This window comes from Bos taurus, chromosome 27 (assembly GCF_002263795.3).
Source record: "Bos taurus isolate L1 Dominette 01449 registration number 42190680 breed Hereford chromosome 27, ARS-UCD2.0, whole genome shotgun sequence".
NCBI classification, from domain to species: Eukaryota; Metazoa; Chordata; class Mammalia; order Artiodactyla; family Bovidae; genus Bos; species Bos taurus.
In genome coordinates this window covers 39,364,636-39,390,730 of record NC_037354.1, presented here as the reverse complement: position 1 = coordinate 39,390,730, position 26,095 = coordinate 39,364,636, and the positions used below count along the sequence as shown (strand labels likewise).

Below are 26,095 nucleotides of genomic sequence, written 5' to 3'. Positions count from 1 at the left end.
TACAACCAAGGTGTTAGAGAGGAACAGCACAGCTGGCAAGTAAAAATGTCTGACTCCAAACCGATATCTGTCCGTTTCAGATTTTAATTTTCACTATTTTTTCATCTTCTGCATCTGATTTTTTCAACTAAAATTGTATTATAACCATCATTCCCGACCATATTCACCTATCCACTTATAACAACAGTTCAATGTCTGACTAATATTGAAATAGTTATTCAAACTATTTCACCATTTCTTTCTTGTGAGATATGAGTTTGGTTTTGATATTCTACTAGTAAAAGCAACACAGCAATAAACATCCTGGTAGATAAATCTTGTCGTACATCCTCAATTATTTACTGAGGATGAATTTCTAGAAATAGAGTCATGAGGACAATGACATGCGAATACTTTATGTTTTCAGTAGTAATGCCAAATTTCTCTTCAGAAAAAAACTATACCAAATTACATACCTGCCATCCATATTTACCTGTGACTTTATCTAAAAGACAAAACAAAATAAATAAAACTTCAAACTACAACCTTTCCAATCACATCTTAGAAAATATTTTAGGAGTCATTTTATTTTTTTCCCCTCAATTTCCTACACATTTATGGACCCTTTTCATAGTGCAGCCCTGATCTGGGGTATCTGTCCTATAGTTGATAGAAAGTGAGGGCAGAAAATAAAGGATTATTTAATATATCCCTAAGCCACAGAGCACAAACTCTCTCGGCGATGAAATACTGCTCAGTTTGAAGATGCATCCAGAATAAGAGAGCCACACTGGAAATGAGGAAATCTTGGCAGGCTTCCAACAGACTTGACACGGGTCATGAAATGATAAAAAATTGTCTGGTCCTTCTCACCTGGAATGGGTTTGCTCTAGGTGTTAGCGCTGGGAATGTACCTCTCACCCTATGCAGCTGTGCAACAGCTTGGTTTTCTTTGCCTTTGGAAATTCTGCAGACAGAGGTGGGGTGATCAGTGAGAGAAGATTATTTAGAAACAAGACTGAAGTACACAGTTGTACATTTCTAGCTCAGACAGGTGTGAGTTTAACTGTCTGTGTCTTCTGTCTCATCCAAACTCTTACAGATTTGATCACTGAGTCCTTGTGATTCTACAGACACTGAGATTTAGCTGCTTGAAGGAGAAATCGACCTTCCACTGGTTAAGCTTTCCTTGAGAACCCTACCGGTTAGATACAACACATTGCTGGATGTTGCAGTGGAGAAAGAAAAATTAACAATACTCACAGGTGAATGAAGCCATAGAAATCTATAAACAAATCTATAAATATGCAGATCCTGCAAGTGAGTGGCAAATGCAACGGTGACAGCAAAGAGAAGGGAAGATTAATTCTGCCTGGGGTGAGAGTGAGGATAGGCTATAAAAGAAGGTGCTGTCTGTAGACCCTGGGGAGGCCAGGTCCTCTGGCCCAATTTTTTATTTTTTCCTTTTGGTATAGACCTGATAAATAATTCACATCATGAAACAATACCGTTATGAAAATCAGTACGTAATTCGCTTTCATCTTACACACACTTTCTTAAGGGACTTACAGACTCCATTTCGGCTGCACATACATGCACAGTCCTCCCCGGGAGAGGAAGGAAAAATTAATTTTCTAACACCTTCTGCTTTGGGAAACTGATTGGAATGGCTGGGGGGAAGGGCTCTGAGCCCAAAACTTTGGGCTTCCGGAACTGCAGGGGGCCTTTCCAGGGTCTTATCTTGGAGTCTTGAGTTGGGGGCGGGGTGGTATCCACTTAATCACCCTCCGGCAAAATAGCCGAGCGCGATACTCTGCACCAGTGGACCATCATCTGTCGAAAGGATTTCAAGCATCCTCCTTTCTTCCCATTTAGAGGTTTATCCACCCATATCCCCACGTTGTGTTGCTCCGGCCAGCTAAATTCGGTTCTGATCTCGAGAGTTAGAAAAAACAGAGGAGAAAGGATTGGGCCGTAGCAAGCTGAGAGTGGAGCTATGCCAGGAGGTGTGAGAGAGGGGGGCGAGGGCGGCGCGCCGAGCGAGCGCTTGCGCCCCAGCTCCGCGGCTCCTGCGGCGATCGCTCAGCCCCCGCCCCCTCGCTCCCTCGCGGACCCCCGCCCGGGAGGCGGGAGGGCAGCGCCCGCGCCGCCGAGGCTGGGCTCGGGCTGTCGCGCTCGTCCCCTGCTGCTCTTGCCGTCCCCAGCCGCCGCCTCCTCCTCCTACTCCCTCCTCCCCGGCCCGGCTTTGGAGGCGATTCCCCTCTAGCGACCGAGCCGATCGCTTCTGGGCGGGCGGCGCTTTGTCTGCTCCCTCCAGCGAGGCTCCGGGCCCGGCGCCGGGTCTGCAGCGACCGCCGCTGCAGCCGGAGCCCGGCGGCGCCTTCTCGCGCCCCCGGGGGCCGCGCCCTCTCCCCGCCGAGGCGCCGGGGGACGGCGGCCCAGCCACTCACCGCCCGCGTCCCGCGCACCAACGCCGCCGCCGCCGCCGCCGCCGCGGGAGAACCGGCCCAGCCGGCCGGCCAGGTTCGAGGCAGGCAGCCCGGCGGGCAGTCGGGCGGGGACGGCGGCTGCTGCGGGTCTGGCAGCGCGCACGCCGCCCCGCAGACGCACCCAACGCCTCCGTGCGCTGAGAGGATGGAGCAGCCGCCCCGGCCGCGGACTGGCGCAAGGTAAGGTGCAGCCGCCTGTTGCTTTTCGCCCAGCGCCGCGTTGGCCCCTCTGCCCGGGTACCTAGGCCGTCCCTCCCCGGAACCCGTAGAGAAGAACCATCATCACCCCATTTCTGAGCCGTGTCCAACCCCCAGGCTCCCTGGCGCAGATCCTTGGAGAGACCCCCTTCCTGGCGAGTGGCGGGAGAGGTGGGGGCGGGGGCTGTCGACCCTCTTTGCTCGCGTGCCGCTGGCTGCAGTGCCACAGTCTGCAAACTTTTGTGCCCCCTCGCTGCGCGGCGCTCAGCCAGTGCGTGCAAGTTGCACATCTAGTTCTCGCTTGCGCCCTTCCCCCCATCCCCCCCCCCCGCCCCCCTCCCCGCCTCGCAGGAGGCATCTGTCTATTTCTCTGTGTGTTCTTGCCAGTTGACTTTTCGCTCCCTGCAGAGGGGCGAGGGTCTGGGACCCAGCGGTGCTCATCCTGCCTGTAGGGGTTGAGTAGGAGCCAAGAGGGTGAATAGAACTGGTGGGACGTGGCGGGGAGGCTGCCCCCTCCCCTCGCCCCGGGGCTCCGTCCGGCGCGGCGGGAGTCGGTCGGTTCTCCCGTGTGCCACCCCCAACTCGGTCATGAAACCCTCGGAGTGGTTTGCGGCTGTGCGCCGTGGGAAGGCAAGTGCAGATCCGGGTGGGTGAAGTAAGTGGTTTGGGGGGGCAAAGGTGGCCGGCGGGGTGTTGTGGGGGGCGGTGGGAGGAAGCTGAAGGTGGAGACGGATCGGGTTGAGGGGAGACCCAAAAGCTCCGCTCAAGTGGGCGAGGGGCCGGCTCCCCAGCCGTCTTCTGGGAATCTGAGTGTGGAGGGCACCGACTGGGTGTGTAAATACGGCTGGGGGAGGGGGCGGGTACCCGGGGAAGCGCCGGGGGGCCAACCCCAGCCGCCGAATGCTGGGCCCGGGGTGGGGGGCGTGGGAAGGCCGGCTTCTGGATGCCTGGACTGGGGCGATCTCCGTCTCCGGGTGGAACAGACCGTGTCCGTTGGCGTCTTGGGCGGTGACTGAGTGGTCGGGGGACGCTTTCCCAGCTCCAGGAGGACCCCGCGTCCCCTCTTCCCCAGCACCCGCGGCTGCACCTTTCCCCTTCCGCAGCCTGGCGGGCCGGCCCACGCCCACCCTCCAGCCCGGCGCCCGGGAGTTCGGGGTGTTTCCGCAGCCGCGGGGTGGGAAGGGGATTCCGGGACTCAGGGGGGAGGCTTGTGTGCTGCTTGGGGAGTGTCCCCGGAGCCTGGGCTTGGAGACCCGGATCCCAGGCTGTGGGAGGACGGCGCAGGGGCCGCAGCTGCAGCGCCAGCCCCCTCCCCCGCCTCCCGCACCACCCCCCTGGGCGGAGCGAGCGACCCGGGGAGCCCCGAGCCCCCCGGGCGGCTCCGGAGCGCTGCTCCCGGAGGGGATGCGGCGAAAGGCGGGGCGCGGGGCGAGGGGGTGCGGGCCTCAGGGGAGGGGAGGCCTGGCTCCCAGACCCGGGGCCCCGGGCAGAGGGAACTCGGTCCACCTCTCTGCCCCCAGGTAGACCCTCTGGGCTGTTTCAGACGTCTTGGCAGATGCGGGAAGGAGAGCCCCTCTCCTCCTTGGCACCCCAGCAGTCTGGTGGGGAAGGCCATTGGGAGGGGGGTCCCTAGAGTGCTGTGAAGAAGAAAGGGGAGCCCCCCTCACCCCGCGGCCCCGCGGAGGCCGGCGGGGAACTCGCTAGGCTGTCAAAGGCCTGGCAGCTCCTGGTTTAACCCTTCCTCTCTGAGGAGTGCACGCCCCTCTCAAAGTGGCGCCTTTGGCTGAGACTCCGGTCCGGGTCGCTTCCTCCCGGCTGCAGAGAAGAGGGGTTTGAACGTTGCCTGGATCTAGAGCGCCTGAAACCCTCGGGTCGTCCCTGCGCAGCTCTCCACGTGCAGGCTCGGAGGGGGACCCCTGTCTCGTCCCTGCGGTTCCCCTGCAGACATCTCTGGATCCGAGCTGGGAGAAAGCAGAGCTCCGCGCAGACCCCTCTTTTGGGCCCCAGGCTTTGCAGACCCTTCTGGAAGAGACATCGACTGGCCCGGACTCAGGGAGGAGTCCTGAGTTGGGTCATTCCCCTCCATCCAGATTCCCCTGCGGCCGCGCGCTCCCTGCCTCCCGAAGGCAAGCTCCAGAGCCCCAGGCAGCTGTCGTGGGGCGGCGAGGGGGTGCCCTGGGACGAGGCTGGGGTGCAGCTTCTGAGCGCCAAGGCCACACCCCACAGTCCCGCTTTGGTCTCTTCAGAATTCCCCGGCTCTCCAGGTAGGATCCTAGAATTAAGTCCCTCGCTCAAGCTCACCATTGAGCTTTTGACTCCCAGGGCCTGCTTCTCTCTGGATGCTTATGGCCTGGTTTGGGTTCTGCTCACTTGCTTTGCTTGTAGAAAGAGACTGAACGTGTCCTTGGGCAACTCTTTTGAAATGGTTCCTTTGGTTGCTGTGGGTCTTGTGGCGGGCAGGCTTTTTCTAGGTGCAGGAGAGTGGGGCTACCCTCCCTAGGTGCCGGGTCGGTGGAGCCCTCAGACTTCAGTAGTTGCGGCGCCGGGCGCAGTTGTTCCCTGGCGTGTGGAATCCTCCCGGACCAGGGAGAGGACCTGTGTCCCCCATGTTGGCAGCCAGATTCTCAACCCCTGGACCGCCAGGAAAGTCCCCTTGGCAACTGCTGACGGAGGACTTAAAATTCGCACCAAGGTGCTTATGCAGGTTGCTGGGGAGTTCTTCTGAGGGGCCAGGTAGCAGGGACGGTGGTTCACACTGGCCTTTACCCTGTGCCAGGCTCTGATGGTTTCCTGGGCACAACCCTGCTCACAACCCTGCAGGAGAGTTATTTTGAAAACTAAGTGGTGGAGAAAGTAATCGGTTTGCTCTTTGTCACCCAGCCAGTAAGTGGCCGGCGGGTTAGTCTTGGGTGGAGGACAGTTGGTGTGTCCCTGCTTTGAACCCCACTTGCCCCCAAAGACCCTTTGGCCACAGGACGTGGGTGAGGCCCTAGTTTTCTACTGCAACCCAGGGCTGTGTTGGCAGCTCCATGCTGGCCTGTGAGGCTCCTGGGGCTGTGACACTGATTGGTCCCTTGGGGCTCACCTCGGCAGGGTGGGATCCTGGCACTGGAAGCAGATTTAGGGAATTGGCCACCGGCACTGGACTTCTTTTCTGATTCTTTTGGAGAGTGTGCGTGGTAAGTCGCTCAGTCGTGTCTGCCTCTTCGCGACCCCATGGACTGTAGCCCACCCGGCTCCTCTGCCCATGGCATTCTCCAGGCAGGAATACTGGAGTGGGTGGCCATGCCCTCCTCCATGGATCTTCCAGACCCAGGGATCGAACCCATGTCTCTTATGTCTCCTGCATGGACAGGCAGGTTCTTTACCACTAGCGCCACCTGGGAAGCCCCTTTGTAAAAGTGAGGAGATATGGGAGCGGGGATATGAGTGTGAGCAGGGTCTGCTCTAGAGACAGAAATTGTAGGCACTGGATTCTGCAAGAGTCTATTTCTCATGACTGAATCAGAATATCAGAGCGAGGGCCTTCTCAGATCTGTCCCTCCCAGCCCAGAGGTGGAAGGATATTCCCTGATGAAGGTCATTTTTGTGTGTTTCTAGCACTGCTAGTACTAGAACCACTGTCTTCTGACCCTTGGTTGAAATAGCCCATGTTGATGCACGCATGCATTGGGTTCACTGCGGTTGTTTCTCAGCATCTTAAAATTAATCTGTGAAAAATTGATTAGGGAAAAACTTTATTAAAAAAGTAGAGCTCTTTGCTAATTTGGCATAAATGCCTCCATCTGCACAACCAGAAAAAAGCTGCTATTGTAGAGTGGTTAAACCACCACAAACGTATGTCTTTTGCCAAAAATTGCAGTAGACCGTTTATAAGTCTTCTGGTAAAAGACTAACTATGCAGCCTTTTCAATAATTCTAAAGAAAATTAAAGGCATTCTCAGCCATTTTAGCCAGGTCCTTCTGTCCAATGGAGTGGATCTGTCTTCCCCCACCCGCAGATATTCGTGAAAATAAGAGAAAATGTCGGACTTCAGAGGGAAAGATCCTTTTGCATTCTATGATGCGGTTTGGTATTATTTCTCCCGGATTTCTGATCATTGGTTTCTGATTTCTGATCCTAAACTTTAGGCTGCTGTCAACTTGAGGCAAAAACCACATCTTTCTGGCGGACATACTTGGGTCTCAGAAATAGACATACTTGGGGCTCAGAAAAGGGAAATTATTCTTTGCCACGTCTCACTCACTGAGCCCCTTTAACAAAGGGGACTTTCTCTAGCAGTTTGGGCATTCCTTATGCCCCTCAGTGTTCTTGTAGGACAGAATTCTGATTCCTAAGAACATCCCCTGTCTTCTCCCCTGCAGCTACAGTATCAAGATGCTCTTCCCCTGGAGCTGAATCAACAAAAAGTAAACAGAGAGGAAATTGGGAAAGCCTGTTTCTCAGACTCACACTGAGGCGGGGGAGGTAAGAGTTGCAGGCAGATGGTGGAGATTTGGTGCCTTTTATGTCCCCTAGAACAAGCTTTTCACCCCTGTTGCTGTGACAAGCCAGGATGGAGGCCCTTAGGCAGCAAGGACACCCACGTGGGGATGAGGCAGGGGTGGGGGAGGTGGAAAGAGGCTTGGGTGACAGAGGGCTTTGGTGGGCCCTGCCCGATGCTGTCCTTCCTGCCTCCCCTTCTGCCCACCTCCTCAGTCTGCCCTTACGGCAGGGCTGACTGATCTGAATCCCAGAGTCCGTGGTTATCTCAAGGGAAGCATTCACTTTCTAGAAAGTTCATTAGAAACGCATATTGTTTTTACTATAAGGAGGGAAAAGTGTGTCCTGATGCCCCAGTCCGCAGGGAGTGCCCTGAACCTCAAGTCATCCCAGAAGGGTGATCTTCTGAGGGAGGGGCCGCTGCTTTAGCTGGATTCCCGCAGCGTTGGAGCAGTGGCATTGAAATCAGGCGCGACAGCCTCCCAGAGAAGGGGTCTCTCTCAGGAACCACAGGAGGAAGACACCGCTCGCCCCTGGGCGGACATCCTGGTTTCCAGTTCCTAGCTTTTCAGGCGTGCCAGGGGAGTTCCTTGTCTCCTTGTCCCTCGTATGTGGTCCGTATCCCCTCTGCTGACTCACACACTCACTGCCCGAGGCCCACACAGCGCTTCTACGGGGACAATTCATTGGGGGTATATTTATCTTAAACCATATAAACACAAGTTTGTTGACAGAATAACTATTATTATTGAGCAACATGCTCTGGGAAGAGGTTATGAAACACATGAAACTTTTTTATTTGGAACACAATGAATAATATTGTTATACAATACATAGTAAGAATTAAAATTCTCAGTTTTGGTGAGATAGTTAAAAATAAGAGAACCAAGAACCACAGCATCTGAATTTGACCTGTTTTTATTAACAAGAGAATCCAAATAATAAGGATCTGTGGAATTTGAAGGTGATGACAGGGGGAAAATAAGGAAAAGAAAATATAGCCAAGTAGAACCTGAGAAGCTATTTCTTCATTGGCTTTATTTTAAATAAAAATATAATATCTTAATCTAGATTTAAATAATCCACAGGATTTATCTTCAGATTGTAGCTATGACGAGCTTTATTCCACAAGTGGTTGGGAACCATAATGACAGCTCTTAGATCTGACATACTGGTATATACCCATCTGTGCTTTGTAAAAACTTGGTGAATTAATGCATCACAGCATGACATATGAAATGGCCATTTGAGGTAAGAATGAAGTCTGCAACCTTCTCCAGACCTGACAAGTTTGGACCATATTTTCCCAAAGTGAGTAAGTTAAGGGTACGGACTGTATAATATTTAAAAAATTTTTTTAAATATGAATTAAGTATTGAAAAGGGCTTTCCAGGTGTTGCCAGTGGTAAAGAACCCACCTGCCAATGCAGGAGACTTAAGAGATGCAGGTTTGATCCCTGGGTTGGGAAGATCCCCTGGAGGAGGGCATGGCAACCCACTCAGTATTCTTGCTTGGAGACTCCCATGGACAGAAGAGCCTGGTGGGCTACAGTCCATAGGGTTGCACAGAGTTGGACATGACTGAAGTGACTTAGCATGCATGCATGCATGTACAGAAAAAGAACCACTCTGATAAAGACTTTTTTCTTTTGGAGGATAAATTAACAGCTGTTATAAAATTTATGGTTTCAATTTCTCCTAAACTCTCTGAGCTGCTTTTTATGTTAATACTTGTCCAGGGACAGGTTTTGAAAAAAGGATTTGAGACAGTGTTTGAAAAAGGATTTGTGCCTTTTAGTAGAAGTAAAATGGAGACAAATATAAAAAATAAAAATATATAATATTGTGAGTCACTCTTAAGCATGGAGTGACAAAATTTAGATTGATTCCTTCTTTCTTTCTTTTTTCCTGCCTTCTTTCCCTCTTCTTCTTTTCTTTAGATCATTGATAGACTTTTCAGTCTGCATATAAGTCAGTCCCTTGCTGGGGGAGATGGCTGTTTCAGGACACAAATTTCCCCTAGTGGGAGGAGGGAGAAGGCACAGGGCCCTTGTATATTTGTCCAGAGCTAAAGCACAAAGATCTTAAGTCACACTGACTTCTCGAGTCTGCCCTCCGTCCTGATCGAGAAAAGCAGTGCTTGTATAGGCCTGCATACAGAGGGCTCACCCGGGTAGCAGTGACTAAGCAGGATCCTTTCTGTGGCTACACTGGGAATTTATGCTCTGAGAGGAATCCCGGTCCCAGCTTGCTGACCTTCCCTAGACATCTGGTCATGAGGGATTATCAAGCAGGAATGCTTGCCATCCTTTCTACAGAGTACATTTAAGCTTGGATTGTCAGAGTAATAGCATCTCCTGCCGTGGACTGTTTCGGAGTCATTTATTTGGGTGGGCAGTCTGTTTTTTAGTTGCTTCTCAAAAGCACTTCCTATCAACAGAATGAATACCCCGCCCCAGTGAAAGATAGTATGAGACCCTTGGTGCACAAAGCACCTGCTACAAAACTTCTGGAAAAGGGAAGGCTGAGAGCCCGCCGGGTCAGGAGGCCCAGGAGACAGGTCCGGGAGAAGCAGTGGAGGTGGGGGTAGGGGAAAACGGGGGTGGGGGGGCAAGCGTCAGCGGAAATGGGCCACCCAAAGGAAGAGGGCCCAGCGATCAGCAGCGGAAGATGAACAGATACTTGGTTTAAGCCAAACCCAACAGATAAAGAAAGGCATAAAAATAAGAGGAGATGAAGAAAGCTGATGGGAATGCTCAAGGCCTGCAGGGGAGGTGTGCGAGCTGTCGGGTGCACCTGTGTAATTCCTCAAGGTCTGGATCAACTCAGTGGCAGGCTGAGACCTCACCTAGAGGGCAGGATTTCTTTCCCACGTCCTCTGTCCTTGGCGAAGGTGGCTTCTGCAACACCAGGCCAAAGCCTCTTAATCTTATCTATGCCATGGTGCCCTTTGGCGGTCTGACAAGTTTAGGGACCCTGGAACGATGCGTTTCAATGTACACATTGCAATGCGTAAGATTATAACACAAATCTTATTGAGGCCATTTTACATTCTACATAAACCACTGTGACCTACGAGCGTCAGTGTAACAAGATCGGACATAGACCGATAATTGGGTGAGCGTGATGCAGCCTTGGGTAACTGCAGGCCTGAACCACGATAGGAAAACATCCCATTTGTATGTTTGGGTGACAGCGTCGCTGGTACCCGTACTCCGTCTAAAGTTTGTGGCCTGCATTTATAATAGAATGAAATGCTATGTTGTAGCTTGTTGTTGGGAAGCACATTCATGACTGTTGTCATATTCAAGTTCATGGATTCTTGGAATTCTGTTGATAGACGCCTTGGAGAGGTCTGTGGCTAGAGTGACCACAGATGATCAGGTACTTTCAAGAATGAAAGGGAGCCTAGTTGTTGCTGTACAAAGTGGGTGTGAATTGGGATGGGCCTGGGCAAATGGTAACGGAAGGTCCCTCCTCTGCTATCCACCACTTCCCTGGTGGCTCAGATGGTAAAGCGTCTACCTGCAATGTGGGGAACCCGGGTTTGATCCCTGGGTCAGGAAGATCCCCTGGAGAAGGAAATGGCAACCTACTCCAGTATTCTTGCCTGGAAAATCACATGGACAGAGGAGCCTGGTGGGCTACAGTCCGTGGGGTCACGAAGAGTTGGACACGACTGAGCGGCTTCACTTTCTTTTCTTTCTTTCAGCTGCCATCACCTCCCCGAGGTCTCTCTCCCCAGATCAGTTTTCCCTTCTCTGGCCCAAGGGATTGTCATTATCTGCCCTATTCCCAGGGGTCATGGTGGTGGCTACTGATGGGCTTTGGGAAGTGGAGAACAACTCTAGCTGAAAGAAGCCATGAGGCAGGCCGCAGCCAGGCTGGAGGAAGCCTTTGTAAGGACTGGACAATGGGCTTCCTTGGAATAGCTGCAGCCTCTGGGTCCTGGCTGGGTGAACGCTGGCCTGCATTTCAGTTCCCGATTGCTGCCTTGGCCAGATGTCCTGAAGCCTTGGCCAATTTCACCTGAAGCGAGGCTGAATTATTAGACTACGGTGCAATTCAGCAGAAGGTTTCACCTTCTCCAACAATCTTTTTTTTTTTTTTTTCCCAAAGCAGAGCTGGCACAATGGCTTTGCAAGGTTCACTTCCTGTCCCTGCCCATCCTACTTACCAGGAAATGGCCTCAGTGCAGGCAGGTGGAGGGAGGCCCCGTGGGAAGAGCCCAGGACCTGGAGAGTCCTTAGACTGGATCATAAGACCTCGAGTGAGGGAGGTGGACCGAGGTCACAGCGTGTTCCCTGAGCAGATGGCTCGGGTTGTCCTGTGCTGGGGGAAGTGGCAGCAGGTCCCTGCTTCTGGAGATTGCCTTGTGTCTGTCTGTTCCAGCTGGTGAAGTGGAACCAGCTAGGTAGAAAAAAAAAGACTCTTCTAAGAAAGCCTTTGACTCTGTAGGGGGTACGCAGCATCTCAGAAACATCGTCTTTATGTGCACGTAGAGTATTCGACCGGGAGCCAGGCAGCTTGGTTCTAGGTCCAGCTCTGGACCTTACCAGCTCGGGGTCTTTGGGCTGGCTAAGACAATTGCCTTCTGCTCTCCTTCCTTGGTGAGAGGGTGTTTGGAAGCCAGCTGGTTTCTAAAGCCCCTTCCAGCACTGTGGTCTGCAGGGGCATTGTTTCGTTTATACTCTCCAGACCAGGCTCCCTCTGTAAGATGGTTCAGGCTCACTGCTTTGCGCTGCCTTCCTTAGATAGCACAGATTCAGCAGTGACAGCTGGAGACTCCCCACCACCCCGAGGGGCTGCGACTTGAGTGAGGGGATGGAGGAGAGGAAGCCGGCAGGCACAGGGATGGAGTCGGGAAGGAGCGGGATGGTTGATAGCTTTCCTAGCAAGAGTCATCGCTCAGGAGAGACAGAGGAGGAGCTCCTGAAGTGTGGACGGTGTGCTCATCTGCGTCTGACCCTCCATAACGGTGGAGTCATGTCCCTCCCCGCTGAAAACGATTCAGGCGCTCCTGGTTGCCTCTAGAAGAAGTGGGTCCTTATGATGCTTTAGTGGGTCCTTCCTCACCTGCCTGTGTCTTCAGCGGGCATTTTCCACTTCTGCACCCTGAGGCATTCAAGCTGGTGTGCTCGTACTATTTAGTACTAGCTAGTAAGTGTGTTAGGCTTCACACCTCTTCTCTCAAGCTCTGCACTGGGTGGGCTCATACGGCAGCTTGCCGTCAGCTGTGGTCAGCCGTCTACACCCCAGAAACTGACTGACGTTCTGAAGCAGGGCAGTCTGCCCAGAGAGTCTACTGTTAAAAATGACGCTCACACCACAGCCCCTGCCCCCACCCGAAGACTGCAGTTCCTGCCACGAAAACGCCTCCATCTGCTCTTACCAACTCCTGACAGCTCATCTGTCTTTCCTTCTCTCTTGCTTTCCCTTCTTCTTTCCCTCCCTTCCTCCTGCCTAAGGGTCCATTCAATCCACCTTCTCATCCAGACGTCGCCAGACTCCATTCTCTTGCCTCTTCTGCCACTTAGCGGTTGGGTCAGAGAATCTGGGAGGCTCTCCTAACTTTTAACACACCTCAGTTTTCTCTATATCAAATGGGTATAACTGGTTGTCGTGGGGCTAAAGTGAGTTAGTATGTATAAGGCACTTTGAATAGTCTGATGCATGGTAAGTCTTCCATTTTAGTATTGATCACCACATTGGGGATTGCTTACTCTGTACCCAGAACTGAATAGTGCATGTATGGTCCAGTAAAAAAGCACAAGAAAATGTCGAAGAGACTTAAACAAAGCCTGATTAGCTCTCCCAGGCATATCAGAATGGACTTTACGGAGCCAGGGGCATTTGCAGCGAATCCAAAAAAGACATGATAAAAGCCCGTGTAACTGGCAAGACAGCTGGTGGCCTCTCAGGAGAAGGAGGGTCCCATGACCAGAGGCGCAGAAGAGAAGAGCAGCACAGTGTGTGAGGCTTTGTGCGGCTGAGCGTGAGCCAGTGGGAGGAGTGGGGCTTTGGTCACACCTGGCTTATGGGCGGAGTGCCCCGCGGCCTCCTCTTAGCCCTGCCGTCCTCCTGCCCGCAGCAGCACAGGTCTAAGCTTTGGATTTCCCCCCAAAAGTCAGACATCTGGATTCACATGCAAAAGCTCCTGATGTTTAATGGTAGAACTAATTCAATTTAAAAAAATAAGCAAAATAAACAAAGCAAAGCATATCCAGAGGCTGTATCCAATCTCCTGTAAGAGACGGGGATCCCCAATCTGTGTCCCCATAAGGTTGCAGTCGAACACGGGACCCCATTTTGAATGTGGTTCTGACCGTCGCATCCCTGGTGGCTCAGCTGGTAAAGACTCTGCCATCAGTGCAGCTGGTAAAGTCTCTGCCATCAGTGCAGCTGGTAAAGACTCTGCCATCAGCGCAGGAGACCTAGGTGCAATTTCTGGGTCAGGAAGATCCCCTGGAAAGGGAATGGCAATTCACTCCAGTATTCATGCCTGGAAAGTTCCACGACAGAGGAGTCTGGGGGGCTCTAGTCCATGGGGTTGCAAGGAGTCCGACACGACTGAGGGGCTAACACTGACAGTCGCTATGAGGCCACAGGTGAGAGACCCTCAAGGTCTTGGAGCTCTGGTTTTCTGCCACGTGGCTCTGCTGTTTCTTGTCCTACCGGCCTTGGGGTGAGGAACCTTTTGGACTACGGAGATAAAAGCCCTTGCAAAGTGCCAGACATGGGTTAGAATTGGGCCTGGGGCCCTGTGTGCTGTGGGCAGAGCCCCGCCTTCAGTGCCCCCCAAGCCTGATCCCATCTCATTCATCCAGAGCTTCCTGGGTATCCTCACCTGCCTTTTTAATTTTAACGATCGATGGGGGAAGAGAAATGGAGGGGTGTTTTTTCTCCTTCATTCTGTTAAAAACTTCGCAAGGAGCTTGACATGCCATTTGGAAAGGCTGGATGTCACAGATCCAGCTGAGAGCTATTCATTGCTTCTGCTTGGATTCAGGATTGTGGGGAAGAGGGGGCACGCAGCCTCCACGCCGTGTGTGGTGCCTCTTCCTTCGAGGTGCAGTCAGCCCTGTGAGGTGTTAGTTGGGGTCATGTCAGGATCTGCACTTCCATTTGTGCAGTTTCCTCTCTTTGGAGTCCTTTCCATTCCAGGTTGGCTTTGACCACGCAGGCTTTTACAGAAATGATCATACCTTAAGAGGAGAGTAGAATTATTTCTAGCTGAGGGAGCTTGGTGGATGCTGGCTTCTGTACAGTAGAGGGGTGGACAGGCCCCCAGCCTACCTCATCAGGCCTGGTGAAAAGCATTCTGTCACTTCAGCTTTGTGAAAACTGGCTTTCCTGGTGGTCCCAGATGGTAAAGGGTCTGCCTGCAATGCAGAAGCCCCAGGTTCTATCCCTGGGTCAGGAAGATCGCCTGGAGGAGGGCACAGCAGCCCACTCCAGTATTCTTGCCTGGAGAATTCCATGGACAGAGGAACCTGGTGGGCTACACTCCATGGAGTCACAAAGAGTCAGATATGACTGAGCAACTAACACTTTCTTTTCAGGCTGATTACAATGCCTTGAATCCTGTTGTTACTCTGATTTTGTGTTATCTATATTCATTTCGTGGCATTTCCTAATTGAACTTGATCAGGAGACACTTCAGAGTTACAGGCGGGCCTTGAAGTCGGGACAGCTGTCTCTGAAAATTGCATCAGAGCTAGATTCTGGCCCCACTGCAGAACACTGCCACCTCCGCTCCAGGATCTGACCTGAGCCTTGGTTTGCCTCAGTCTCCTCCAAGCGCTGAGCCACCTGGGCCCTCAGGACTGAGGTGTCTGATGTTACTGTGGCCCCCGCCCCCTATCGGTGCTTCTTCCTCACCAACCTCTGCAGGAGCCAAACTGCAGAGAAGCCAAGGGCTTACTCTTCTGAGGTGGATACGAAACACTTGCATGTGTGCGTGCATGCTAAGTTGCTTCAGTGTGTCTGACTCTTTGTGACCCCATGGACTGCAACCTGCCAGGCTCCTCTGTCCATGGGATTTTCCAGGTAGGAATATTGGAGTGGGTTGCCATTTCTTCCTCCAGGGGATCTTCCCCACCCAGGGGTTGAACCCGCATCTCTTACATCTCCTGCGTTGGCAAGCAGGTTCTTTACCACTAGCGCCACCTGGGAAGCCCTATGAAACACTTCAGTTCAGTTCAGTCGCTTAGTCGTGTCCGACCCCATGAATCGCAGCACACCAGGCCTCCCTGTCCATCACCAACTCCCGGAGTTCACTCAGACTCACGTCCATCGAGTCGGTGATGCCATCCAGCCATCTCATCCTCTGTTGTCCCCTTCTCCACCCGCCCCCAATCCCTCCCAGCATCAGAGTCTTTTCCAACGAGTCAACTCTTTGCATGAGGTGGCCAAAGTACTGGAGTTTCAGCTTTAGCATCATTCCTTCCAAAGAAATCCCAGGGCTGATCTCCTTCAGAATGGACTGGTTGGATCTCCTTGCAGTCCAAGGGACTCTCAAGAGTCTTCTCCAACACCACAGTTCAAAAGCATCAATTCTTCAGTGCTCAGCCTTATTCACAGTCCAACTCCCACATCCATACATGACCACAGGAAAAACCATAGCCTTGACTAGACGGACCTGTGTTGGCAATGAAACACTTAGGTCTATAGAAATTAACATTATGGGTCAAATAGCATATTTACTGTGAAGGAGGTGTTGGAGCCGCAACCTCTAATGTGATGTTGTTTGGAGATGGGACCTCTGGGCAGTGATTAGGGTTGCAAGAGGTCAGGATGATGGGGCCAGACAGTGAGAGTTCCCTTCCTCTCTTTCCACGGACATACACCCAGGAAGGGCCACGCGAGCATACAGGAAGAACAGGGTCTTCTGTGACCCAAGGAGAGGGCCCTCACCAGACACTGCCCATGCTGGCACCTGATCTTGGACTTCCAGTCGCTAAAACTGAGAGAAACAAAATTCCCGTTGCACCTAGTCTATGGTATTCTGTTATGGCAGCCTGAGATGACTAATACAGGAGGTTGCTATAGATTAGCCTGGTACCTAGCCACCTTGTGAAACATCTCTGGGAAAAGATGTGCCTTTTTTATGGCATGATATCTCATGCTCACTGCCAGCTTGGCACTTAGTAGGCACTCAGTAACTTCTTGTCAAATGAAAGAATGAATGAACACTAATGAACGGAGTGGGAAACGTTCAGTTGATAAACGAACATTTGGAAAACAGTTCATTTGAGTGTTGGAAATTTCCTGCAGTCGTGGTTTTGGAGATGAAGGAAAAATAATTCTTGTAGAGAAGAAGCTGTGAGTAGTCTGAGTTTTTCCTCGTTCACCCCACATAAGGTCTCCTGGACCGATTCTCCATAAGAAAATGCTGAGTTAAGCTGCTGACCTAGAGTACATCATGAGAAACGCTGGACTGGAAGAAACACAAGCTGGAATCAAGATTGCTGGGAGAAATATCACTAACCTCAGATATGCAGATGACACCACCCTTATGGCAGAAAGTGAAGAGGAACTCAAAAGCCTCTTGATGAAAGTGAAAGTAGAGAGTGAAAAAGTTGGCTCAACATTCAGAAAATGAAGATCATGGCATCTGGTCCCACCACTTCATGGGAAATAGATGGGGAAACAGTGTCAGACTTTATTTTTCTGGGCTCCAAACTCACTACAGATGGTGACTGCAGCCATGAAATTAAAAGACGCTTACTCCTTGGAAGGAAAGTTATAACCAACCTAGATAGCATATTCAAAAGCTGAGACATTACTTTGCCAACAAAGGTTCGTCTAGTCAAGGCTATGGTTTTTCCTGTGGTCATGTATGGATGTGAGAGTTGGACTGTGAAGAAGGCTGAGCGCTGAAGAATTGATGCTTTTGAACTGTGGTGTTGGAGAAGACTCTTGAGAGTCCCTTGGGCTGCAAGGAGATCCAACCAGTCCATTCTGAAGGAGATCAGCCCTGGGATTTCTTTGGAAGGAATGATGCTGAAGCTGAAACTCCAGCTGAAGCTGAAACTCCAGTACTTTGGCCACCTCACTCGAAGAGTTGACTCGTTGGAAAAGACTCTGATGCTGGGAGGGACTGGGGGCAGGAGGAGAAGGGGACGACAGAGGATGAGATGGCTGGATGGCATCACTGACTCGATGGACGTGAGTCTGAGTGAACTCTGGGAGTTGGTGATGGACAGGGAGGCCTGGCGTGCTGCAATTCATGGGGTACGAAGAGTCGGACACGACTGAGCGACTGATCTGATCTGATCTGATCTGAAGCTGCTGACCTACCAACACATTATTACCTTTAGTTTAGTCAAGTAACAAAGAAAAATCATTTCTTTATAAGAGAATCTTAGGACCTCAAAATTGGAAAGGACTTCCAAGGTCCTTTTTTACTTTAAATGCCCAGTGGGCAGGTTGTCATAGAAGGATGTGATTTTTTTCTGAGAACACGGTGGCTCTTGGGGTCTTTCTTGTTCCTCCGAGAGATTCCCTCAGACGCTAGGAGGACTTTGCTCCACGGCTTTTGCCATTTGAGCATGGAGATGCTATTTCCTCAAGATGCTCTTCATCTTTATTCATATCTGGGTGCAGATGAGTTCACGATGTGTGGGTGTGGGATTTGAAGAGTCTGACGTGCTTAGGTAACAGTTGGCGTGTCATTGTGTAATGAAGAGTATGTATTGACAATGTTAAATTGTGGGCTGAATCTTGTTTTTGGTGCTTAAAAAAAAAATGAAGAATAAAATTTCTAAAAGCAACAATGTTGTTTTTAAGCCAGGGGTGTTTCTGAATGTTGGGACAACAGCGCTGAGAAATGTGGGCTTCCAGCAGGCATCACTTTCTTCTGCCCAGCCCGGTTTTACTGTGGAAGCCTCACTCCAGTTTCTTTTTAATTGGAAGGTGCTGTACTGCTTCTAAATATACATTCATGTTGTACTCAACCCATGAAGGGAAGTAGCTTCAGAAATAACAGGTAAAATTTTAATGTGCTTTTCATATTGAGGGTGGAAGAGCCAGCTGGTTTCTAAGAACAATTAATGGCGTTTTACTGAATTACTAGGAGGTTACTGTTTGCTCCACAGGCTCCAAAATCTCTCAGTCATCGTCAGCTTCCAGGGCTTTCTCAGGTGAAGCTGTGCACCATGGCTTCTGTAAACAGCCACGTGCCTTTCTCTACCTTTGCTGTGTGCTGGCAAGAATAGAGACTGAAACACAGAGAGACTTTCTGCTACTCAATTGTGGGCTGAGAAGGCAGTGTGAGGGTGATCCTGATGGGCGCTGGGTAACCCTGTGGATTCTACCAGATGCAGGTGCCCTGAGTTAAAAACACGTGGGTATTTGGAGTCCTGTACGGCTTGGGTGAATTCTGGGAGATGGTGATGGACAGGGAGGCCTGGCGTGCTGCGATTCATGGGGTCGCAAAGAGTCGGACACGACTGAGAGACTGAACTGAACTGAAGGCTTGGGTAAGGGGGTTTTAACTTTTTTTCCTGCTATGTATTCTTTTGGCAGTCTAGTGAAATCTATGTACACTTACTATTTTTTTTTTACATTTTATTTTGTTTAAATAAAATTTAAAATATTAATGTTAAAATTAATACTTTTATTTGTTTAAATAAAATACAAAAAAAGTCAAAACATAAAAGGTATGTAGAATTACTAAGAACAAAAAAAATACAGAAACACACTGATTTTCACAGAACTTACAACCTTATGCATGGTGCCCAATCTGTCACCGTATTTTAAAAATGACTTTAAATAACACACTTTAGTTAGCTTAACCATCAGATGTGTTTGAATGTGCCTGGTAAAGACTTGTAGCTGACTCACCCATCATATTTCAAAAAACAATGCTAACTTACAAAGAGTTACAAATTCTCATTTTTGCAAAACTCTAACAAATAATTTAAATAGCTGATTTCTTCCCATGTGTCCATGAAGGACAAGCAAGTGTAGACAGGTAAGACCATAAAGCATGTTCCGTGTCTGGATCGCCAGGTGGAGAAAGCACCTCATCCCAATGACCAGATTAGAGATTGACCAGGAGTTGCCTCTGTGTTATGAGGTGCTGCTGTGCATGTGTGCGTGCTGAGTTGCTTCAGTCGTGTCCGACTCTTTGTAGCCCTGTGGAGTGTTGCCTGCTAGGCTCCTCTGTCCATGGCATTCTCCAGGCGAGAAAACTGGAATGTGTCTGGGGATTGGGGGCCCGGGGCGGTCCAGGAGGCGGGTGATGCATGGCCTGGCCCAGCAAAAAACAAAAAAAAAAACTGGAATGTGTCATCATGCTCTTCTCCAGGGGATCTTTCCGACCCAGGGATCTAACCCGCATCTCGTAAGTCTCCTGCACTGGCAGGAGGGTTCTTTACCACTAGCGCCACCCGGGAAGCCCATGAGGTGCTATAGTCAGGAAGAATTAACTACCATAAAGTTATGACGTGCATAAATCATATTTCAGGATTTCTGAAATAATTGTGTTGTTATGAGAAAGAAAAAAGCTGTGATTTTTATTGCTGATATCATAGGTCCTGATAATAGTAATATAGTTTGTTGCTTGCCTTGAAATTTGAAGTGAGGTGATGTGAAAGTCACTCAGTCGTGTCCGACTTTTTATGACCCATGGACTGTACACTCTATGGAATTCTCCAGGCCAGAATACTGGAGTGGGTAGCTGTTCCCTTCTCCAGGGGATCTTCCCAACCTAGGGATCGAACCCAGGTCTCCCACACTGCAGGCAGATTCTTTACCAGGTGAGCTATTAGGGAAGCCCTGAGATTTGAAGGACATGCTAAATTTCAGCTGCTAATCAGTGGAGGAAAAAAAAAATCAGAAAAGACCTTCCACCATTGTGGATCCCTTTTATTCTAGCCACGGCTGTAATGTTGAGGAGTGGTGGATGGACCCTGAGTGAGAACCCTCTGCTCAAGGTGTGAGTAAGCACCTGGTAACAAACAAAGCAGTTTTCGGGGGGATGAGACCTGTTAGAAGGAATTTTTAAAAGAATGTCATTTTCTGTTGGTAGTTTATTTAGCAAACACGCCAGGATTTAACCTAAGGAGCGGTTGGTTTTGTACCTGGCCCCTTTGGAGAGAGACGCCATTGATTTTATTTAAAATACTGTTGGGTCTTCTTTGACAGCTAGCAGTATAATATTTGGAAAATTCTTATCAATGCTAGTTCTTGAACTATTTGGGCTGGTTTGAAATAAGCCAAAGTCGCTTGAAAGGAATGCTGCTGGAGGCAGAGGGTGCTCGCGGTGTGTGGACTCCAGACTGGGGGTTGAAAATCCCAAGGCTTCTTTTCAGAAGGGACTTGTCAGCTACCCTGGAGGCTGCTCCGTCATGGGTGGAGGTGGGGTAGAGGCGAGATCCAGAAAAGACTGAGTTTCCAAAATGGTAGCATCTTTGGATTCAGTCTGTGGTCCTCTGGAATGACAACTTTATACACGCATTTCTGTCTATAGAGTAACGTTCCAAGATGGTTTAAAAATATTCAGTGACAACATTCGGGGTCAAGGTTTACATAATCTTGACTGCACTGAACTGTCCAATATGAACATAATGCTAGCTACTTACTTAATTTCAGCTTCCCAGTAGCTACACTCCACATCTAAAAAGAAAACGGTGAAATTAATTGTAATAACTTATTTTACTTAAACCCAATATCTCCAAAATTATCATTTAAACATAAAACCAAATTAAAACGTATTAAATATTTTTCACACCGAGTGTTTGAAATTTCATGTGTATTTTATACCCCGCAGCCCATTGCATTTTGGACACTGAATTTTCATCAGACTTATTTGACCTACATTTACATTTCATAAAATGTACTGTTGAAAATCGGATTTGCGTATCCAAGTTGTTTCAAATATACCTAAACATCTTCCAATAACTGAATGAGTGTTAGTTTTTGCATTTTGAATAAATCACAATTAAAATTCAGCCTTCGGCTTCTTGGTCTTGCCATTTTGAGCGCTGGAAGCTGGTTACCATATTAAATGGTGCAGGTCCAGATTATACGGAGCGCCGTTGGAGAGGGGTCCCTAGACACAGAGCCCACAGGGAAAACTCGGTGGGAAAATTACAGAGAGAGCTTTGTCCTTCCGATTCTTTGTTCTTTCTGTGAATCCGTTCTATTTGTCTTTTTCTTAATCCAGTATTTTTCCAAAAGCTCATGATCGTTTTTCTAGGACCTCTCTTGTAACCAAAAGAGACTACTGGTCACCTACATCTGGGGACAACCCGCACCTGTACCCTCGGCTTCCTAGGAGGAATGTTCGGGGTGGGGCAGGTGCCAGGAAGCTCACACCTCTGCCTCAGGGTCTCAAGACTGAGAGTCTAGTTCCTGACTCTCCACCCCGATGCCTATGTCTGTCAAGGTACCTCTGATTCTGATTCTGAGAAATTGGGCAGAGCCCAGGAAACTGCATTTTTATCAAGTCTTCCTCGCTCTCCCTACCTTCGCCCACCAAGTGATTCAGAACAGCTTTGTCTGAGAACTGCTGACCTTAGCATCCTTCCCACCACTGTGTTCTTTTTGCTGGTGGTTTGGAGCTGTGCTCTGAGGACCCTCTTCCTCAGGAGCCCTTGTGTCTCCTTAAACTGGAGAGTTGTAGGCCCTGCTCCAAACCAGCTAAATCAGAATATTTGAAAGTGTGGCACTAGGAGTCTGCATTCTGAACAAGCTCCCCAAGTCATCCTTATGCCTACAAAAGCTTGTACAGACCCTCCTGCCTAGAAATATGGAATTCTTCAATTCCAGCTCTTCTCACTCAGCCTTTCCCCTCATGTCTGACCTTTAGAAACACATATCCCATTTTTATTCCACCTCCCCTGTCTTAGGGTTATTTCACAAATATGCGTTTGTTCCAGGCACTGAGGAAAGAAAAATACAAACCATGAGATCCTGTCTTTGACAGTAGAGAGCCTGCAGAACATGGAGGGGAGAGACAGATCTGTGGAAAACTGAGGTCACAGAGGAAGGCAGGTGGAATGCTGTATAAATGTGCTGGACTCCAGGGAGAAGAGTCATGCGTGTGCACCTGGGCTTTGAGTTGATGAGGATGGCTTCAAAAGGGCTTCAGGACCTGTTACCAACCAGGGTTCTTGGCCTCCTTGATCAATAAAAATTGATCAGAAGCCAGACAAGAAAATCAGGCAAGGCTTTATGGGGATCCCCGCTGCATAGAGGGGATGAAAACAAGTAACAGGATTCGTTTGCTCACTCCCTGACGAGGATGTGCAGTTCCTTCTACAGGGTGAGAGCAGGGGTGGATCCAAGGATCGGGCTGGAGGGGTGACTTAGGTGGTTTGACCATCCTTGGGTGGTATTGAGTACAGGGGGCAATATGCAGCACCCTGCTTTCGTTCCTGTCCCCAGCTCTTCACAAGTGGCACTTGGGTTCTTGGTCTCTGTGTATCTTGTTGTCCATAATTTGCCCCAACTGCATGCAAGCAATTGTTTTTAATCCCTGATAGTTCCTTTGTATTTTGTTGCTGGAGGAGACGTTTGTCCAGGTGCGAGCACTGCAGCAAAGGGTCCCAGGTCCCGGGTCCCAGCCTGGCTCAGACTCAGAGTTAATTGAGGAAAGCTACCATTAGGGGGTTTTCCATCCGATGGAGGAGGGGGGCACCCTGATGACTTAGTATGAATTAGAAAGTGGGAAGGGGAGCTGGGCCATCGCAAATGACACAGCCTAATGCATTCATCTCAGAAATCAGGCCTCATGGAGTCCTGGGAGAAGCTCAGCATGCAGATGTCCACAAGGGCACAGGAGAGAGCAGAGGAAAGCCACTGCACAGGGCCCAGGGAGGGAGCCAGTGAGACCTCCAGAAAGCACAGCGTCTCCTGGTGATGGGCCGGAAGTTGCTCTAGGTCAGCAGGGCTCGGAGGGGGAATTGGGAGGTGAGGGAAGCAAGGGCCATCGGAGCCTGGGAGGATGAACTGGAGCCCCTGCCCATGCGAGAAGCTGGAGGAGCTGAACACGCACACTCAGAACCATGGGCCACCTCCACGCTCAGCACTGGGGGAGCCACTGCCTGGGAGCGGCCATGGGGCCATCCAGTCTGATGCCATGGCTTCACTTCTGCTGCCAGGGTTCACATGGATTTCTGCCAAGGCCAGTCTTCACTTGCACCCCCAGGCTAGAGAACTCCGGAGAACACGGGCAAACGAAGCAAAGTCAACACAACACAAAACCAGTGCAGCTGGCTTAGGACACCTGTGTGGGGCGGCTCCATGGAGGAAGGGGGTGGGAGTGGGTGGGATGTCCAGCCTCAGTCAGTCAGTTCAGTTGCTCAGTCGTGTCTGACTCTTTGTGACCCCATGGACTGCAGCACGCCAGGCCTCCCTGTCCATCACCAACTCCCGGAGCTTACTCAAACTCATGTCCATTGAGTCGGTGATGCCATCCAACCATCACACCCTCTGTCGTCCCCTTCTCCTCCTGCCTTCAATCTTTCCCAGCATCAGAGTCTTTTCAAATGAGTCAGTTCTTTGTATCAGGTGGCCAAAGTATTGGAGTTTCAGCTTCAGCATCAGTCCTTCCAATGAATATTCAGGACTGATTTCATTTAGGATGGACTGGCTGGATCTCCTTGCAGTCCAAGGGACTCTCAAGAGTCTTCTCCAAACCACAGTTCAAAAGCACCAGCTTTGTTTATAGTCCAGCTCTCACATCCATACATGACTGCTGGAAAAACCATAGCTTTGACTAGATGGACCTTTGTTGGCAAAGTAATGTCTCTGCTTTTTAATATACTGTTAAGGTTGGTCATAACTTTTCTTCCAAGAAGCAAATGTCTTTTCATGGCTGCAGTCATCATCTGCAGTGATTTTGGAGCCCCCCAAAAATAAAGTCTCTCACTGTTTCCATTGTTTCCCCATCTATTTGCCATGAAGCAATGGGACTGGATACCATGATCTTAGTTTTCAAGGCCCTGCTAAATTCATGAGGACTTTACCTCTGGGTAGCAACAGCTCATACATTGCAGGAGTAGCATGATAAATGAATGTTCTTTAAGAAAATAACTCAGGCAGTGGTTCTCAAACTTTCTGGCATCAGAAACCTTTTGGACTCTCAACTCTGATGGAGGATGTCAAAGAAGTTTTGTTTACATGGATTATGTTGCCCATATTTACTGAATACTGTAAATTAGAAATTAAAACCAAGAAATTTTAGAAATGGTTACTAATGCATTAAAACTAACAACAAAAAGCACATTATATATTAGCGTAAAAACAATTTTTTATGAAAAAGAATTTATTTTCCAAAACAAAAATTCAGCGAGGAGAGTGGTTTCATTTTAGGTTTCTGCACACCATGTGAATATCTGCTTCCTCCACTTGCTCCGGGTTCACTGCTGTGAGAGCCCATGGCAGAGAGCCTTGGGAAAACCCCACAATCCACTTGTGACAGATGAAGAGCAGAAAAGGTGGATCATGTCTATAGTGTCCTGTCTATAGTATTATGGAAACAGTCTCCATCATATCTACAAGTCAGGTCATGTCTGCAGTAGTATGGAGAGTCTCAGCCCCCTTCATCCCTGGGAAGGGTCCTGGGGGGCCCATGGACCACACACCCACTGGTGAGCAGGCAGTGTGACCAGGATACTCCGAAGGAGACCTTGTCACAGTGTGTAGGGAGGTGAGGGCCTGCCTCAAGGGGTATCAGTGGGGATGAGAAGCGGGGTATTGGGCAGAGAGGCTAAGGAGACAGATGCCACAGAATGAACCAGCTGATGTGGGGATGAAGGAGGGGAGAGGCCCCTGGATCCAGACACCTTGAGGGTGTCCTGGATCAGTGGAGATCCACTAGCCGCTGGTACCCAGCCCTGAGCCAGCCAGGCCTCTAGTTCACAGGGTCATAGAAGACAGGAGAAAGGAAGTGGCCGACCCAGCCCTGTTGTCTGCAGGTCTAAAGCTGCCTTCTGTAGTCTGGTTGAGACTTCCCTGGGGCTCAGTGGTAAAGAATCCACCTACCTATGAGGAGATGTGGTTTCAACCCCTGGGGCAGGAAGATCCCCTGGAGAAGGGAATGGCAACCCACTCCAGTATTCTTCCCTGGAAAATCCCATGGACAGAGGAGCCTGGCGGACTACGGTCCACGGGGTCACAAGAGTCGGACATGACTTAATGAGTAAACAGCAACAAATATTAATGGTATAATTATATACTAAGGGGAACTCCCCAGGTCTGTAGGTGCCTAAGAGGAACTAAAAAGCCTCTTGATGAAAGTGAAAGAGGAGAGTGAAAAAGTTGGCTTAAAGCTCAACATTCAGAAAACTAAGATCATGGCATCTAGTCCCATCACTTCATGGTAAATAGATGGGGAAAGAGTGGAAACAGTGTCAGACTTTATTTTTTTGGGCTCCAAAATCACTACCAACAAAGGTTCATCTAGTCAAGGCTATGGTTTTTCCAGTGGTCATGTATGGATGTGAGAGTTGGACTGTGAAGAAAGCTGAGTGCTGAAGAATTGATGCTTTTGAACTGTGGTGTTGGAGAAGACTCTTGAGAGTCCCTTGGACTGCATGGAGATCCAACCAGTCCATCCTAAAGGAGATCAGTCCTGGGTGTTCATTGGAAGGACTGATGTTGAAGCTGAAACTCCAGTACTTTGGCCACCTCATGTGAAGAGTTGACTCATTGGAAAAGACTCTGATGCTGGGAGGGATTGGGGGCAGGAGGAGAAGGGGACGACAGAGGATGAGATGGCTGGATGGCATGACCGACTCGATGGACATGAGTTTGAGTGAACTCCAGGAGTTGGGGATGGACAGGGAGGCCTGGCATGCTGCGATTCATGGGGTCGCAGAGTCGGACACGACTGAGCGACTGAACTGAACTGAACTGAACTGAATTATACACTGGCAGGGATATTAGATGGGCAGAGATCCTGAAAGTGTTCCAGGTTGGTTGTGTGGTTCAT

At 50.0% G+C, this 26,095-nt stretch overlaps 1 protein-coding gene across 5 annotated transcripts in view; it reads left to right on the top strand.

Moving 5' to 3' along the window:
* The first annotated feature begins 2,085 nt into the window (after positions 1 to 2,085).
* The window catches only part of LRRC3B (leucine rich repeat containing 3B), a 95,767-nt gene continuing 71,757 nt past the window's right edge, over positions 2,086 to 26,095 (top strand). Inside the window, exon 1 of one of the 5 annotated variants that reach the window (XM_024986318.2) lies at positions 2,086 to 2,648. The gene's annotated coding sequence lies outside the window, so the exon portion shown is untranslated. 5 annotated transcript variants of the gene reach the window in all.